General features: G+C 38.8%; 1 long non-coding RNA gene across 1 annotated transcript; it reads right to left on the reverse strand.

Moving 5' to 3' along the window:
• Nucleotides 1-325: 325 nt before the first annotated feature.
• On the reverse strand, nt 326-2,324 carry LOC124278230. The gene is made up of 3 exons (XR_006899032.1): nt 2,173-2,324; nt 816-902; nt 326-590 (listed from the first exon to the last, which is right to left on the reverse strand). It is a non-coding gene; the product is annotated as an uncharacterized LOC124278230 (long non-coding RNA).
• Nucleotides 2,325-18,573: the final 16,249 nt, after the last annotated feature.

Here is an 18,573-nt window from a genome sequence, read left to right on the forward strand (position 1 = left end):
GTTTGTACAAATCTCGCAATACTATCACATAGCAAGCAATACATTCTTCAAGGTGAATTCACTCTCTCTGTCATTGCTGGACACCACTGGACAGCTTTATGTAGGCTCAAGAAAAATTTAAAGTGTTTCTGAATACAATTAGTTAAAATATTATGCATATTTCAAAACAACCTTCAAGTCTATATATATCACAAACGATATTAAAAAATAGTTGATTTTTAAATAGATAACCATTAGGCAACAAGCCCTGGAAAAAATCCCAACACAATGATTTGAAAAATTGAATTTTTCTTGATCTTACCCCAGACATTTAACACCTAGGGCAAGAGTGAGAGCAGCAAAATAGTCTCTGCATCTGATGCCCCACAATCCATTTTCTTGATCAGTTAAAAGTTTGATGATGACAGCAACAAAATGAACAAAAGATAATTCTGGTTTAGATGACCTTAATTTATCTCTTAAATTACAAATCAGGACTTGGACTTAGTGGCAGGGCATCCTTATATTTTCAGTTATCAGATGAGGAGGAGAAAGAAATATTCACAGGAGATCTTCATCTGTATACAAGGTCTGTGCTTATGCCTTGGCCTCTGAATAAAAATAAATCACATAAACATCTAATGACTTCACAAGACATCTATTAGTGATGTAAACAAACTTTGGCTACTTTTTAAAACTTCAATGGATATCTGGTGTCATTGAATCACAGGAGAAAAGTACTTAAATGATTTGGATATATCAAGTTTTAAACTTAAGTTTTTATTTAGACATTTTCATCCTGGAAGATGTTTCCTTTTTGTTTGCATTGTACATACCTTTTGTATGGGTACAGCAGTTGGAATCACCACTCCTTCATGTTCTGTTCTTCACGTGAATATGTTGCCACAAGCTGTAAACATCACCTGCACAGAAACCACAAGCTGTCACTTTTTTACTTTAACCAATATAGATTAACCCCATTTCTGAAAAGAATGATGTAGCTAGTGTCAGTTTAAGTAGATATGGTGATTACTGTAAAGCAGTAAATTTACCTTACTATTGTATCTTACATTCTATTAAAACTGGTAATTCAAATATAGAATAAATGCAAAATAAAAAAATGTTTTGTAGTTATTCAGATGTTGGGGAAATTTGTAAAATAGCATAGCTTAGATGATATCAGAAAAGTCGAAAAAACAATGTAGTCGTATCAACTACATGTATGTATGTGTTTGCATACTGATGCGACTTTGTTTCCATAGACATACATGTTAATTCAGTTTAGCATAAAAAATTTTCATTGATTTAATTTTTGTAAGATGCTAGTCAAATTTTGCACATTCGTGAGGAATAATCTTACCTACGATCACATAATTTCTGCTGCTTATGTATCGAATGGCAACAATTATTTAAATAGTGGTCGGAAAATTGAACTAAAATTATGTGGGCAGAGCCAAGCTTATTTCACATTTGCCTGTCTGAGTGTCAAATTTTACAAAGATCCATCCTAAACTCACTTCATGAAAATTATTTATGCTGCACTGAAATAACATGTTAGCCTATGGAAATTACGTGAAGTGTCCGAATATAACCGGCACGAGTCTGTACACGCCCAGACAGTGATCGAAAACTGAACTCGCGATTCGCTTACACCAGTGAAGCTCCGCACGTCGAGTACATGGATGACTGGTACTGTAACTGTAATATTTTTTACCGTTGCCACAATCAACCATCATATAACAAATGCCACATACGGGATCATTCGGTGGTCATGTAGGTGGATGGACGGCTCGTGATCTCCGGACTGTATTTAAAAGTTTGATCCACATTACAGCGTATTTACGCGCGATACAGCGAGCAGGCGAGGGTCACTCGCCGACTTGTAACTTTAAACTTATATGCACTCTAGATCACAACCAACTAATTGATACTGACAAGCTCGATTTTCGTTTGATGCTGGAATGCTTCATTTTCAAAGCCACCAGTGTGATCACATACATGTACTTATTGGGCTTCAGTCATGAATTTCCTTAGCAGAGAACCGCGATGCGGTCATTTAACAGTCATGACATGTTTTCATTTTCAAGTAAATAATCATTCACGGTGGCATTTCTGAATGAACCATGACTGTTTTTCGGTGGGCACAGTTCGGAAATAGAGTTGAACATAATAAAAACAAAATGAAACACTTACCGCTATATATTCGAGGAAACCTGTACTCCGATGGCCAAGCTTGTGATCATGTCGCGTCGTCTGCTCGAAGAATGTGAGCGCCCTCTGGGAAAAGCTAACAGTTTGGAGTAGCGTCCCTTTAATAAAATATCCGCGAGGCTTCCCTGATGTTGGGCCAACGTATGAAATCCGGGCGTTGGGCGAACGTCGGAATGCTGTCTGGGACATTATACAATGTTAAAGTATGCGGATATGACAATAGACTTACGTGTAATCCCTATACATAATTTTATGGTAACAAATAAACCCATTTAAACTGAAAAGGAGCCCCAGTGAGCTGGGAGATTCAGGCCCTGAACCTTGGGAAATCGGGACTTGCTTCATTTAGGGCTTTAGCATTGGAGGGAGGTCTAGGCAGTAGGGAAAGTAATGTGGTTCAGGGACTGTGAAAAAGATTAAAATGACAACAAACGCTTGGAAAGGTTCAAAATTATTGACAGGAATTTCCTTAATAATACATTCCGTGACTTCCGTTGTCAGATGTTATCGGTTTTATCATGTCCTTTTAACGACAACTACATTATCACATTTAACAGATATTATACTTTAGGATCAACACTGTGGTTCGACTCATGATCAGCGTCACTTTAGTGACTGTTACACTAATAACAATAAGATCTTATCACACAATGCATACCCGTGGGCATGGTACGGGCAGTTGTTACGGGGGTGTTCTATCGTGCAGTCAATGTGGGTATCAAACGGTACATTCCGGATGTAACTGTACTTCATCCTGGAAGTTGAAAATGCGACGTTTTGACCACACATGTACTTTTATCTCTTAATATCTGCATGATCCCTGAATAATGACGCTGAGTAAATATGCTGACTTTGCATAAAGAAATGTTATTTCACAAATAACGACAGCCAAATGCATACGAAGAAAGTCACAAGAAATATAGATTGTTGGTTCTAGTATTCGGTCAGTTCTTATTCTCAATACTTGTATCTCTTAATATCTGCATGACCCCTCAATAATGACACTGAGTAAATATGCTGACTTTGCATACAGTAATATTAATTCACAAATATAACGACAGCCAAATGCATACGAACGAAGTCACAAAAAATAGATTTAATGTTTCCCCCATGGTCCAGAATGAACAGGGTGACAGATTTTCAAAAGGGGACTCCTATTCCAAAAGGGACATGCAATGACAGATCAAGTTATCCATGCATACCATTCTTAAAGACTCAAAGAGCTATCGTTATATTCATGGTTGTTTGTATTCAATCAGTTTTTATTCCCATCAGACGTTTTTGGGAAACAAAGTCTTCTGACTGTAACTACCACCGTGAGAAAATCGACGTCGAATATAAAAGTGTTCCTCGGTCCGACAGGTGGTAGCTCGTTTGTTGGTTTAAAGGCGTCCATGTCGCCATAGACTACTCCGAAAATATTCTTTATCACTGCCAGAGGAAACTGGTGGACTGTTTACGTTAAATCTTAAAGACGGACGACTTCAGAAGAAGCATAAGAAAATAGCTGATGGTAGGCTTTTCATCAGTATATTTTGATTTACCTGCATGTATGTTTCTCATGTTTCTGGTACTTACTGTTTCTTCTCTGCTTCAAATAAGGTAAATGTTTCGTGATAAAGGTACTACTCTGTCATGTTTAAAGGCGATGTTCTAGTGAGTGAGTGAGTTTAGTTTTACGCCGCTTTTTGCAGTATTCCAGCAATACCACGGCAGGGGACACCAGAAATCGGCTTCACACATTGTACCCACAGTGGAGACTCGAACCCGGGTTTTCGGCGTAAAGAGCGGGCGCTTTAACCATTAGGCACCCCACCGCCCCGGCACTGCTTTAACATGAAACATGAAATGGTGTAGGAATAAATCAACACATACATCACCTTGCTGTACCCACGTCCATAAGAAAACAGCAATGCTTTTTACATTACAAGCCCAGCAAACACCACCATTGTTTGCTTTTTCATATTGGAAGAGGTATGCTTCACTCAATACTGTATTACATTCTTGTGATATTAGTCTTAACCAAAATCTAGAATAATGAAATAATTTAACAGATGTTCTTGCCAAACCACTTTTACGGATATTTGGTGTATTTATATTATACCAATAGATAGTTTACAAAATTTCTCATGAATATTTTCTACTCTGTCTACCGATGTCTGCTTCCATATTTGTTATGTTGAAGTACTGCCAATTCCCCGATGTTGGGCCAATGTCGGGCCAACGTATGAAATCCGACCGCGACGTTGCCAACCATTGCCAACGTTGGGCGAACGTCGGAATGCTATCTGAGATGTTATGCAATGTTAAACTATGCGGATATGACCAAAGACTTACGCGTAATCCCTATATATAATTTTATAGTAACAAATAAACCCATTTAAACTGAAAAGGAGCCCCAGTGAGTTGGGAGATTCAGGCCCTGAACCTTGGGAAATCGGGACTTGTTTCATTTAGGGCTTTAGCATTGGAGGGAGGGCAAGGCAGTAGGGAAAGTAATGTGGTTCAGGGACTGTGAGAAAGATTAAAATGACAACAAACGCTTGGAAAGGTTCAGAATTATTGACAGGAGTTTCCTTACTAATAAATTCCGTGACTTGCGAATTGGTTGTCAGATGTTATCGGTTTTATCATGTCCTTTTAACGACAACTACATTATCACATTTAACAGATATTATACTATAGGATCAACACTGTGGTTCGACCCATGATCAGCGTCACTTTAGTGACTGTTACACTAATAACAATAAGATCTTATCACACAATGCATACCCGTGGGCATGGTACGGGCAGTTGTTACGGGGGTGTTCTATCGTGCAGTCAATGTGGGTATCAAACGATACATTCCGGATGTAACTGTACTTCTTCCTGGAAGTTGAAAATGCGACGTTTTGACCACACATGTACTTTTATCTCTTAATATCTGCATGATCCCTGAATAATGACGCTGAGTAAATATGCTGACTTTGCATAAAGAAATGTTATTTCACAAATATAACGACAGCCAATAGCATACGAAGAAAGTCACAAGAAATATAATTTAACTATATACCGATGTCTGCTTCCATATTTGTTATGTTGATGTGCTGCCAATTGTGACTTATAGTTTGGAAGGATAGGGATTCCATGCCCCACCACATATAGAAAATATTCAATCATGCGGCTTATTTGATGCGTGCATATTCCACTGCTAAAACTTATCATCGCCAAAGACTGTTCCTGTTCTGCAAACCTACGTACGGGCAATGTAATTCTCTTGGAGGATAGATATGTGCACAGATATCACGCGGGTTCCAAATGTGTACTTGTCAAAGTACAACGTGCTGTGCCTATAACGCGTTTGTTAAATATAGTGGGTTTTCGTGGCGAATACCTAACTTTTCAAAAAATCACTATTTTGAGTGATTCAGCTATGTGACTATATTCCATATTCACAATTTTGGGAAAAGATTCTTTGTATTCCAGTGGTCATGTTTTACGATACCAACAGTACAAAGTTAAGTCAAGCTGAGATTAATGTCGCTCTTATGACAAAGGAGTGAGTGAGTGAGTTAGTATTCAACGTCACTTATGACAAAGGATACAATATTGACTAAATGGTATTCCTTGCGTCATAGTTCGGTTAAATTACATTCATTTTACTGACGATAAATGCACGTCAGTCTCCTGATAAAAAAGAAAGAACCCTTTAAATATATTACCTAGTTGTCGTGGTACAGAGCGATCATAGCGCTAGGGTTATTGTAACTCCAATAACTTAACACTGGTTTGTACAACGGCACCCTGAACGTTTCATGTACGTTGATTTTTATGAGCCAAGATTACTTTGCATGTATTTGTGCCACTGGTTCGTGAACATCGGGTATAATCATTAACTGATAGTGGTTCATGAACACATTGTTATGACGTCAGAATTGTGTGTTTTTTATGTCAGATATTACCAACAGCCAAAAGATAATCATTATGGTTATTAATATGCATTATGATGTACAGTGACTATGTAAATCTTACGAAAGGCATGATTATATTGTATGTTTAGAAATGGCTGATGACACACCTTCTAATTCAGTGGGGCAGCGAGCAAATTATGATAAGAAAAGATAAGAAGATAAAGGCTATCAAACTTGGAAATATTGAAAGCATTCTAGCTCAGTTTGCGGATGATACTTCACTAACATAAGATGGTACTGAAATGGGTCTCTATGCAGTGCTTAATGTTTTAACTGTTTATGCAAGGTTTTCTGGACTTAAAGTTAATACTGAAAAGACAAAACTTATATGGATAGGATAAGAAAAGGGTCAAGGTACAAGCTTTGCAAGGAGTATAATTAAGATTGGTCACAATCACTGTTTAATCTGCTAGGTATCAAAATTTAAGTTGGTTTACAATCTATGGTAGACATTAATTATTCTGACAAGGTTGTGAAAATTGAGAGAGGGATGCAAACACTGGAATTAAGCTAGACTGTTAACGCCTAGGGGAAGAAATATTGTGCTGAAATCACTACTACTGTCGAAATTATATCATCTCTTCTCATCTATACCAAGCCCACCAGATGATACGATTCAATCTTTTCAGAAGAAATGCTTTAACTTTATTTGGAAGGGCAAGAAGGATAAAATTAAAAGAAAGATTACTACTACCACTGTTGAATATGGAGGTTTCAATATTCCAACAGTAAAAAATATTATAAAATCCCAAAATCTTGCATGGATTAAACGTCTCACTAAAACGCCTCACTATGTATTTCAAATATTCAGAAACTATGGTTCGCTGATGTTGTTTATATTAACAAATTTATGTTACCCAATGTTCCAAATAGATTCTGGAGGGAGGTTGTGGAGGCATGGTCTGACTATTTAACAATTTGTTATCAGAATGAAATAAATAGTACAGAGGTCCTAAATCAATTACTTTGGTACAATAACAATATTGATCGGTGGCAAAACAGTCTATCACAGGAACTTAGAAGAAAGGGGAATACATTCTTGAGAAATATAGTAAATGTGGATGGTAATATACTGTCTTTGGAAGAACTGAATTATAAATATGATATAGGTGTTGATTTTCATACATACCAAGGACTTAAAAGAGCAATCATTGGAAACATAAAGAAGAGGAATTTCACCTTTAAACATGTGGAAAACATACTTGCCTAACCTATTCTACCTTATAATATCTCCAAAATAGCTAGTAATGAACAGTTCTATAAAACAATACGTCAATTTTGTTTTAATAAAACAAATGGTCAATTAAAATGGGGAGAAATATTGGATAGAGACTTGCAACAGAAGAAATGGGAAAACATTAATTTGATGGCTAAGCATTGTACACAAAGCGTCAATCTAAAATGGTTTCAGTACAAGATAACTCAGAATATTTTTGACAACTAATAATCACTTGCAATTGGTTACATTGATTCACCTGTGTGTTCATTTTGTAAACAGGTGCCTGAGAGTGTTATACATTTACTATGCGATTGTACCCATCCAAGCAAAGTGTGGACAGAGATGGCTAAATGGTTAGAAAGGTTAGCTGAAGGATACATTGATTTAACACCAGAAAATATTATTTTTGGTTTTAAGGAGAGAAATATAATAATCCACTTAATTGGATTTGTCTCATGGTGAAACAAAATATTTATAATATGAGCCGAAAAGTGAGAAAACCTAATTTTAAAAGCATCCAAAAAGAAATATTAAGTTACTACCAAGCATGTAAATTCATTGCCTTTACAAACAACATTCAGTCCATTTTTTACATTTTGGTCCGCTTTCCACACGCTATTTTTAGACTTGTATTTAATTGTAAATTTTAAAGAGAACACTTTAATGTAAAAATGATTTATGCCTTGCAGGTGATTACAAACAGTCAAACATGCAGTAGAAGTTTTCATACACTGTACTATGTATACTTATGTACATGTAAACATCTGTTGAGAAATAATGGGTAATGTTAAATGACGTATACCTTGCATGTTACCAGATGCAATCAAACATACACAAGTTGTAATTCATATACGATACAAAACAGTACTATGCAACTATGCCTACATATGTATCTATAGCATCTGCAGAGAAATAATGGAAAATGTAATATCGACTTAGGCCCTATGCCTACCATATGTAGTCAACCCTGTAACCATTATTTAGGCATTATGTACGTATGCATGGTTATATATATGTAGCATCTGCAGAGAAAGAATGGATAATATAACACCGACCTGTGCCAAACCTGTAACTACTACCTATTTATGTATTCCTTGTATATGTGAACATCTATTCATAATTATAACATGCTAACATGTACTGGGAAATAAAAACATTCAAAAGGAAAAAAAGAGAACACTTGGTTGACGCATGTCATCGTATCCCATTTGTGTAGGTGGGTACACATGCTGTTGATCACTGGATTGTCTGGTCCAGACTAGATTATATACAGCCGGCCGCCATATAGCTGGAATATTGCTGAGTATCAACATCATGAGCATCGATCTACGCAATTCGGACACAATGACGTGTGAAGAAAGTTAGCCTGACCACTCGATCCCGTTAGTCTCCTCTTACACGCATGGATTACTGAATACCAATTCTAACCCGAATCTTCATGGGTTCCCAGGTTGTCATGACAGGCAACTAAATTGATCATGGAGTCAGCCAGGCTCTGTTGAGTGTCTGCAAGTATACATGACTGGTACAATTAATTAGCAGTGATGGCTGTAGTGCTCTGTTCCCTTTATCAGTCTATTATATGCAGAAGGGGTGAGATTTCCTAGGTCTCTGTTGATTGAGGGCTTGTGTCTGCGGATTTGAACTGCTTCTGCCAGTTTTCCTCTGGTGAAGTCCATGAGGTTTTGTGATAATATCTCTACATTGTCCCAAATTATGTGATTAGGACAGTTGATGGTGCGGTCTGAGATTGCTGATTTTTGGTCTAATTTTCGGTAAATGTTAAGTGTTCTGATATTTATTCACCGGGAGGTTTCACCTACATTTATAGATATTATTTTCTTTATTTTCTTGTCTGCATGGTCTACGCATATCGTTTGTGTGAGAAGCGCATCAGGAAATATGATCATACTGGAAGGTTTCAGACTTTATTCTCCACTGAAAAGCCCAGCAAGGACTTGATCATTTACATTGGAAAGTCAAATGAGCTGTGATCATTAATATGCCATGCTGCACACATTTCAGAGAAACAGTCAATATTTATTTGCCAGATTGTGTCAAAATGTATAAGAACGCAATGAATACACGATGCCATTTAGAATGTGGACAAGTGTAACATAAGTAATATATACTGAGAGAAACAAATAAAGGAAATCAGGAAAATTCAAGTGTTAATTTAATATTTTCCAGTTTTCATCACCACCTTTGAATATCGCTGTGGGAGGAAGTCTGAGGAACACTGCCATGAAGTGCTGCTCCATTATTTGTTTCCCTCAGTATATTTGGGATTACACTTTCTCGGGAATACTGATTCTACTACTTGGGGGTTATTCGGGGGTGGGGGTGGGGTGGGGGTTTATAGCCTGGTGGTTAAAGGGGTGGCCCGACACGCCGAAGTCCCGGGTACAATGTGAAGCGCAATAACAGAAATACCCTAGTGGGAGAATCCCATTTCTGGTGTCCCCCGTCGTGATATTGCTGGATTATTGGTAAATGCGGCATAACATCACACTCACTCACTATTTTGGGGTGGTGGGGGAGTGGGGAATGTGTTTTCGTTGTTGGTGATGGGGTTGTGGGGAGGATCTTTATCCAGGATTCGAACCCAAACTCTTACTGTCACTGTCTAAACGCCACCACACAAAGTCAAACTAACACACACACTTAGAAAAAACTGATAGTCTAGATCACGTACTTCGTGTACCCGTCTGACAGGTGTGAGTTGTCACGGCTCCCACGGAATACCAATGTGGTTCACAGAACTGTGAGTGATGGTATTGGACGTAGTTGTCATGCATATACCAATAGGCAGCAGTCACGGTTTCGTATTCTTAACAACACCAAAATATGAATACATGATATCAAGTGATGGAAACCAAAACAATATATTTCACAGATTCATTCACATCAAAATCAGCGGATAAATGTTCTTTCAGATTCCACATTGTATTGTATACATGAGGAGTCACCGTCTGAGGTAAAACAATTCTCACTCCCAGGATGGGCGAGGACAATCGACTTCAGACAAACTGGAACACACAAATGGAAACTAATCTCCAGTCTGGCAGCAACGGATCACAGGATCATTTTAACACATGGAAGGTGAATTTTTCATGAGTTGAGTTTCTATGTGCATCGATCGAAACAACTGGGACACGATGACATGTGACAACCATGCCTACTTGTACAATGAGAGTAAGGATCATATGGAGTTGAGGTGGGGTTAAATGATGTTTCATAAATTCGGCCAGGGTATAGGAATGTGGATGTTTTGATGGAGGAATGGGCCGATGGTGCAATGATAGTGCCAGGGGTAGGGAGGGTGCATGCGTAATTCTATACGTAGATGAACTTTTGTCTGACATAATATATATTTTATTTACAAAATTTAGGCAGCGCTCAATATTTTCCTCTGAAATGTGCAGACGAAAATGTTTTATTACAGTATTCAACATTATTTTTTGGCTGGACTGTGTGAGTGAGTGAGTGAGTGAGTGAGTGAGTGAGTGAGTGAGTGAGTGAGTGAGTGAGTGAGTGAGTGAGTGAGTGGTTTAACGCCGCTTTGAACAGCGTTCAGGTTTCGCCATGGCGTGTCATCTTAATTTGGGGAAAAACTCGAGATACATAAATTTGTGTAACACATGTCAGATTTGTGACATAACTGTACAACGAATTGCAGATCCTGATAGGACTGGGTCAACTGTTCCCTACCGTTTCTTGAGCACCCCGCATTCCAAGTTAAGATATTATTTTCCAGCTGTTTCGGGAGCAGATAAATTGTATGCAAAAAAACACCGATTCTATACTAATGCCTGTTGCCCTTATATTATGGTCTGAAAGGTTCCAGAATCGGGGGCCACGTCATCGCTCTGATCAAATTCTTTGAACACAAGAAAAAAGAGACTGGATAACTATCAACTCTGTCAGATGAACAGCCGATGTGAATGGTTATTGCCATATGTTACGCCAGACACGTATTTGGTTCAGGGCCCTACGGGTTGTTGACAGCAAGACACTTCGTGAAGATTCAGTGAAGAGACAGTGATGTCAGAGACATTCAAGCAATCGTTCAAAAATCTTCTAATCATTGATTTGCAAGCCTAACACGTTTGATTAGTGATGGTGACTGTTTCTGATAAGATTCCTTTGTAATACTAACTATGCAGAGACGAACCTTTCACCTGATGGGCTCGATGGCTAAATGCCTTTTCGGATTGTGTCGGTTTCTTCTCTCCGATTTCGTGTGTGACGTTTCCGAAATAAATGGTTTCTAACAGGACCACCAAACACAAAAAAGACAAGGTTGGTTGGTTTGTTGTTTAACACCGCCCTCAGCAATATTCCAGCTATATCACGGCAATCTGTACATAATCGGGAACAGACAATCCAGTGACCGACAGCATGAGCATCAATCTACGCAATTGGTATATGATGACATGTGTCAACCAAGTCAGCGAGCCTAACCACCCAATCCCGTTAGTCGCCTCTTACGACAAGCATGGGTTACTGAAGGCCAGTTCTAACCAGGATCTTCACGGGTACAAAAATGACAAAGGAAGCAAACATTTTTCGGTATATATTTGCGTTTAAATTTCCTACTGACATCTCTGTGTGCCTTTGCGTTGTCATGGTGAAACACAAAACGTCGTCCATGTCGACACACAAATGACACCACGTGTCTCCAGTATGTTGTCACGCAGAACGACGTCGTCCATGTCGACACTCAAATGGCACCACGTGTGTCACCAGGATGTTGTCACGCTGAACGACGTCGTCCATGTCGACACTCAAATGGCACCACGTGTGTCACCAGGATGTTGTCACGCTAAACGACGTCGTCCATGTCGACACTCAAATGGCACCACGTGTGTCTCCAGGATGTCCCGCTGAAGGAAGTCATCCTTATCTACACACTTTGACACCACCAGTTACCATGAATATCATGTAAAGATGTTCTGCGAGACACAGTGATCCCACCCTACACCAGTACGTAGCCACCGACAAACCAACGGTATTACGTTAACGTCATGAAAACGTCTTCAAAACAATATCAGAACTTTCAGTCTGTTTTATATATCACTGAAATGTACAGCAACACACTGACACGCTTCACTGTAGTTTTACCGACCATTTCCACGTAAAGAATATGAGAAAACCTATTGCACGAAATTGGCGTTTTTGCTCAAAAATACGAACACGTTTTTAATTGAGTAATCATTTCATAAAGAGAAATACAATCATACGAATTTGCTCTCAAATATTATACCCAGTACGTATTTTAAATAATATATTTTAATGCCATTTTTATTGCACTGCCATTCAACTATATTTCACACTGCCATTATAATTTCTTTGCAGTGATTAAAATTGAGTATCGATTGATAAACTTCTTTTACGGACCAATTTCTCGTTAACTTATTGTTTGAAATCGGTAATCAAAACGTACCAAAACCAGTTTTACTGCCGGTGGCATATATAAGTACATTACACCGCCGACCAACACGCACGCACGCACGCAAGCACGCACGCATGCATGCATACCAGGATTTGCATTTCGAAACATCAACTATTACGTTAACTTTTTATATTTAACGTCGCAGGCAGCCATATGCAAAATTTATATCGAATCAAATATTTACAAACCCCGCCATATAGCTGAAATATTGCTGAATGGGGCGTTAAACAAGAATCATAGAAACAAACAAACAATACAGGTTTTACTACGTCAAAAAGATTAGTTTAACAAGCAGTTTTCGTAGCCTTCAATGCAGGCCGAATCATCTGGGTTTACGTATGATTTTTGTGTTTCTAAAACGTACATTCATCCAGTAATTATTGTATTTCAATGTTTGAAATGTATGCTGAATGTGACTACAAACATGTTCAAGCGGGGAACATTTTGAACGGAACTGGGTTAGGTCTGTTTAGCTTCCTGCTGTAAAACGAACTGCTGAAGCTAGTCAGTGTTTTGATTTTGTTGCTGCTTTAAGGCTGTACACACGTGGACATGGAATAGTTGTTGAGGGCTTAATTAAATATTACTTTAAAGTTATTGTAAGCAACGACCTTCGTCATTGGGCTACAGTAACACCACCACAAGCATATACCAAAACATTGAGGCTCAAAAGAAGGGAACTCTCTCTCTCTCTCTCTCTCTCTCTCTCTCTCTCTCTCTCTCTCTCTCTCTCTCTCTCTCTCTCTCTCTCTCTCTCTCTCTCTCTCTCTCTCTCTCTCTCTCTCTCTCTCTCTCTCTCTCTCTCTCTCTCTCTCTCTCTCTCTCTCTCTCTCTCTCTCTCTCTCTCTCTCTCTCTCTCTCTCTCTCTCTCTCTCTCTCTTCAAAGTGTGTTATGATGCAAGATCCGGAGCCTTCTATCAGCCAAGGTCAGGACACCTTGCGTGCAATATGGGTTATACCATAGTGAATTGAGAAATGATTAACTGGAGGATTAAATATGTCATACAATTAGGAGATTTTACACACAGACGTCAACCCTCAGATAAGCTTTGTGGTACGTTGTAGTCAATGGGGTTTTTTTTACAACCCGTCGCGGCATGACGTAAATGTTGCTACGGGGCTGTGGGATGTCGGGGTATTGGAGCACTTGTCAGACGGGTACACAAAGTATGCGATGTAAACAACCAGGCGTCAGAGATCCTTTAGTGGAAGCTGCGCTGGCTGAGTGGGTTAGATCGCTGACTTTGTGTGCTGATGATAACCTTACTCTGAGTGTAGGTTCGAATTCCTGATGGGAACCATCCCCAATATGTACTTTCCGTAAATTGAATGAAGACTGGAGTAACTCGAAGATTCATATCGATGAATAGTATGTGCGAAAATACAACAAACCAATCAGAATGCGCAGAAGGATTGAACTGCTTTGACAAAAATAATCCCGACAAATCAAACAGAATGCGCAGAAGGATTGAATTACTTTTTAAAAAAATAGTCTCGAGTAGTTTAGTCATGACGGTAGGCGATCGTCCAAAAAATCACAGTTTTTATTGTCACTTTGACATTACAATGTAAAAAGAAAACAGAAGTGGGTTGCATGAGCTGAAGGTGTTGATAGAGATAGGGCCATGCACCGTGGGAGACACAAGTCCGCACAAGTGGGTTTGTTTACATAACGGCTTCCATGTTTTCATATAGAATATCGTAGTAGCTGCGATGGGGCGCCAGTGGACTCTACTACAGTTCTCCTAGTTGTTACATCCTCCACAACAATGACATGGCACACAATGGCATTGGATACGGTGCACCACCCGAGAACCGAACCGTTTAATAGGTTATCTCCCATTTGACAGACACCCATTTGACAGACACCCAATTGACAGACACTGAACTAGAAGGTTAATTAGGGTAACACCTACGGGTATAATGGAACAGTCCACTGTCTAGTGAGTAGAGCAGGGTGAGCCTGAAACAGGTTCGTTACTGAGAAGTTTGATTGTGGGTAAATAGAACTTTGTTGTGATTAAATGATAAATGATTTCTCTTCTCAAAATTGATTTTACTATCAATTACTATCGAATATAAAAACAAGTTTGTCACTGAGAGGTTTGATTGTGTTTATTGATAGAAAAGACCCCTCCCAATAATAGCATATGTACAACAGAAGTTAACTGAGAAAACGTTTTGTTGGAGAGATATAGATATGTACATATTTGAAAACATTCTGACTTGCAGTAAATGAGACACCTGCATTGCCATGTAAGATACGATTAATACCAATCAGTGTTCTAATTTCAACAATACTTTCTAAAGATTGTATCAGTTTATGCCGACTCCCGTTAGACTAGAAGGTTAAACCGAAATGTTTATGAAAATAAACTGTTTTTATATTGCAGCAATAAAAATTCAAATTACTGTCTTTTCGTCCGTCTTTCAAAACAAATAATTTAGCTTCAGTTTGTTCCTGTGTTTTTATTTGGACTATTCCATTATGATGTGTAGGTAAAAGGTAGTAGATAATCTGTTCACTGAACCGTAAATGTTGTTGTTTTAAGGTGTCTGCGAACTGCCTGTCTGCGTAATGGGAGGACACCGTTCAATAACAATATCTTCACATATGTCAATACACATCAAAAACTTTTATACATACATCATTTGTACCAATGACTTACATAATATTTATGTACATATCCTGATCACACAGTACATGTATTAAAGAATCATGTACAAAACCAACCATAGATTTATACATTATATTGCTTAAACATATGAACAAAATCACGGCGACAATATTTCAACTCGCCGACACGCCATCCACATCGGCGATAAGCCATCAAACTCGGCGACAATATTGCAACTCGGCGACAAGCCATCAAACTCGGCGACAAGCCATCAACATCGGCGACAGGCCAGCATGAAGCGACAAGCTTCTCCACATTTTGCAACAACGTATCGGCGACAAGCCCTCACCTGGCAACAAGCCATTACAAGGCAACAAGCCATCACCTGGCAACGAGCCATCCACTGGGCGACAGGTCTCTCAAGACGCACCCATCACTACAACAAACAGAAATACATATATCATACACGTACATGCTGAACATTTGTATTTATCTTTTTCAAAATGACATCTAATTTCTCGGATATGGGTCTCTCATCCATATTGTGTGCACCGTAACCGAGAATGGCATATTCAAACTTCTACACCCTTTATATACCCCCTTTAAACGCCCCCTATATTCCTTATCTCCCTTTGTTGTATCTTCCTACGCTAGGAGAAAGAAATTTCATTCTAATTCGTTCCTCAAACGAAAGAAATTATATTTCTCCTAGTTGTTACATCCTCCACAACAATGACATGGCACACAATGGCATTGGATACGGTGCACCACCCGAGAATCAAAGAACGGGCTTATACTAGAGGCCCAACGACATTGAAACTTTAAGTCTACTTTCAATACTGTCTTTTATATACCCATCTTTAGCGCTTTCGCTTTTCCAACGCCCGTGTCTCAAACATTCTGTCGGGTATACCATTATTGGCAGCTGCCGTGGCTCCTCCAGATCTGAGGCTATGAAGACCATAACGTCTTATGTCAACAACAAAAGGCTTGATAGCTTCTATAAATACTTCTCTCAGTCTTGTATAAGACATCGGGCTGTTCTGCTTTCTCAAAACAAATCCCCGACCACATTTGGTAATATTTCTGAATATAAATTCATTTGAATCATCTTTTATGAAAGCAACTTCCAAATATTTCTCCATCCATTCCACTGGGCATAGTTTTCCCCCAGTCCTTCCAATCACCAACCATGCACCATCTCTGTACATGTCTGTCTTTGATTTCTCAATGAAAAGCATCATATAAGCTTTAGAAATAACGACATCAGAACGTGTAATATACAAAAGCTCAGAAGATCTCAAAAATCCTGCAAACGCCACAATACACATTGTAAGAGTGCGTACAACCTTTAAAGACAAATTATTGTTATGCTCAACTAATTTATGTAAAATGTCTATTGTTATAGGTTCTTTCTTCACAGTTGGCTTAGCTAATTTATTCCAATTTATTTACAGCCCATTTATTCCAGGCTTTAAACCCGTTGGTGTATTTCGTATTGGTAGATTCTGCTCTTGCGCTACTCAAAATGTCCGGAATCTGACTTGCAAGCACCTTCACACTCTCAGGCAAAGCCTTTAACTGCTTCTCATAAACCGACTCAAATATACCTGTAAACAAACATATGCGCATTAAAATACCAAGCGAAGAGCTTACATATTGAAATGCAAATCATGCTCCCCGAAAATGCCTCTAGACAACCGGCTCGTCACATAAGCAGACTTGTTTCTCGGAAGGTATATACATTCTGTCACTTCTGGAATAAACTCTCCCTTGGGACACAACAGGGGCCAGTAACTAGCAGAGTACCAGGCCGGTACTATCAGTGTCCCCTTGGCTTTACATAATCTCATATGTGAAAGTACTCTTGCAACAAGATACACCGGTGGAACTAACCAATTGTTCACATCTCCCCAGTGTACAGTAAACGCATCAACACCTTCACATCCTGGATTCCAATATCTGGAATAAAACCTATCTACCTTCTTATTGTAATACGAAGCAAATCTATCCACTTCATATTCCCCACACACACGCTCTAGATGCTGAAACACATGTGCACTCACACCCCAATCATCATTATTTACAATCCGACTGATATAATCAGCTCGTTCATTCTCTGTCCTGGGAATCCACTGCATTTCGAAATGAATGTGATTGGCTAAACACAATCTAAATATCTCCATGGCAATGCTTTGTAAGTCAGTCTTCATGCTCCCTTTAGCAACAATACACTCAACATTTGAATTGTCCGTGAACCATTTCACCCTCTGTGCAGATCACATTGGCGCTAAGCTCTGCAAAACAAGATTTACAGCTTGCAATTCTCGCCATGTCGAACTCCTCTGTGTCTCAACCACTGACCACTGCCCATGCGCCTGCTGCTGTCCATACTGCACACAATAACCACCGTAACCATGGCTACTGGCATCACTATAGACAATCCTGGTCACAACAGAAGTTTCTGACAAATAACAATTCTTGTGCTTATCAATATCACTCAACCAAAACTGCAACTGCTCTATGCAGTCACTAGACAAATGTACAGTCTGATTCCATGAATCAACATTCACAGTTTGTTTAGACATGGCTCTCGTCATCAACTGACAAACAGACCCAGTCACCAGCTTCATCGATATAATCTGTCCAATCACAGACGCTAACACTCTCGCGGGAACTGACCTTACATTTAAAAGGTTAAGAATACACTTCTTAACTTTATCAATTCTCCTATCAGGAATAGATAACCTCATAACAGTAGTGTCAATGATAATACCGAGCCATTCCAAGACTTGTACAGGTTCCCACAAACTCTTTTCTACCTTAGGTACAAAACCTGAGCGAATCAAATCGTTCTTCTGTGATTGACCTGATTCAAAAGCTAACTGCTTACTCATACCGGATATGATGCCGTCATCTAAAAACGTCACAACTCTGTGTCCTTCAAAACGCCAATATTTAACCAACTGTCTGGTAACCTTGGTGAATACATATGGAGCAGTGGAAAGGCCAAATGGCAACACCAGAAATTTGTAATAAACTTTGTTCACACCTTCGCCCCAAGCAAAACCAAGAAATTCTGTATGTTTATAAAAAATGTCAATATGGTGGTAGGCAGAGTGAATGTCAAACTTTAAAAGC

This window comes from Haliotis rubra, unplaced genomic scaffold (genome assembly GCF_003918875.1).
Source record: "Haliotis rubra isolate DU_JTF1 unplaced genomic scaffold, ASM391887v1 Scf1060, whole genome shotgun sequence".
NCBI lineage: Eukaryota > Metazoa > Mollusca > Gastropoda > Lepetellida > Haliotidae > Haliotis > Haliotis rubra.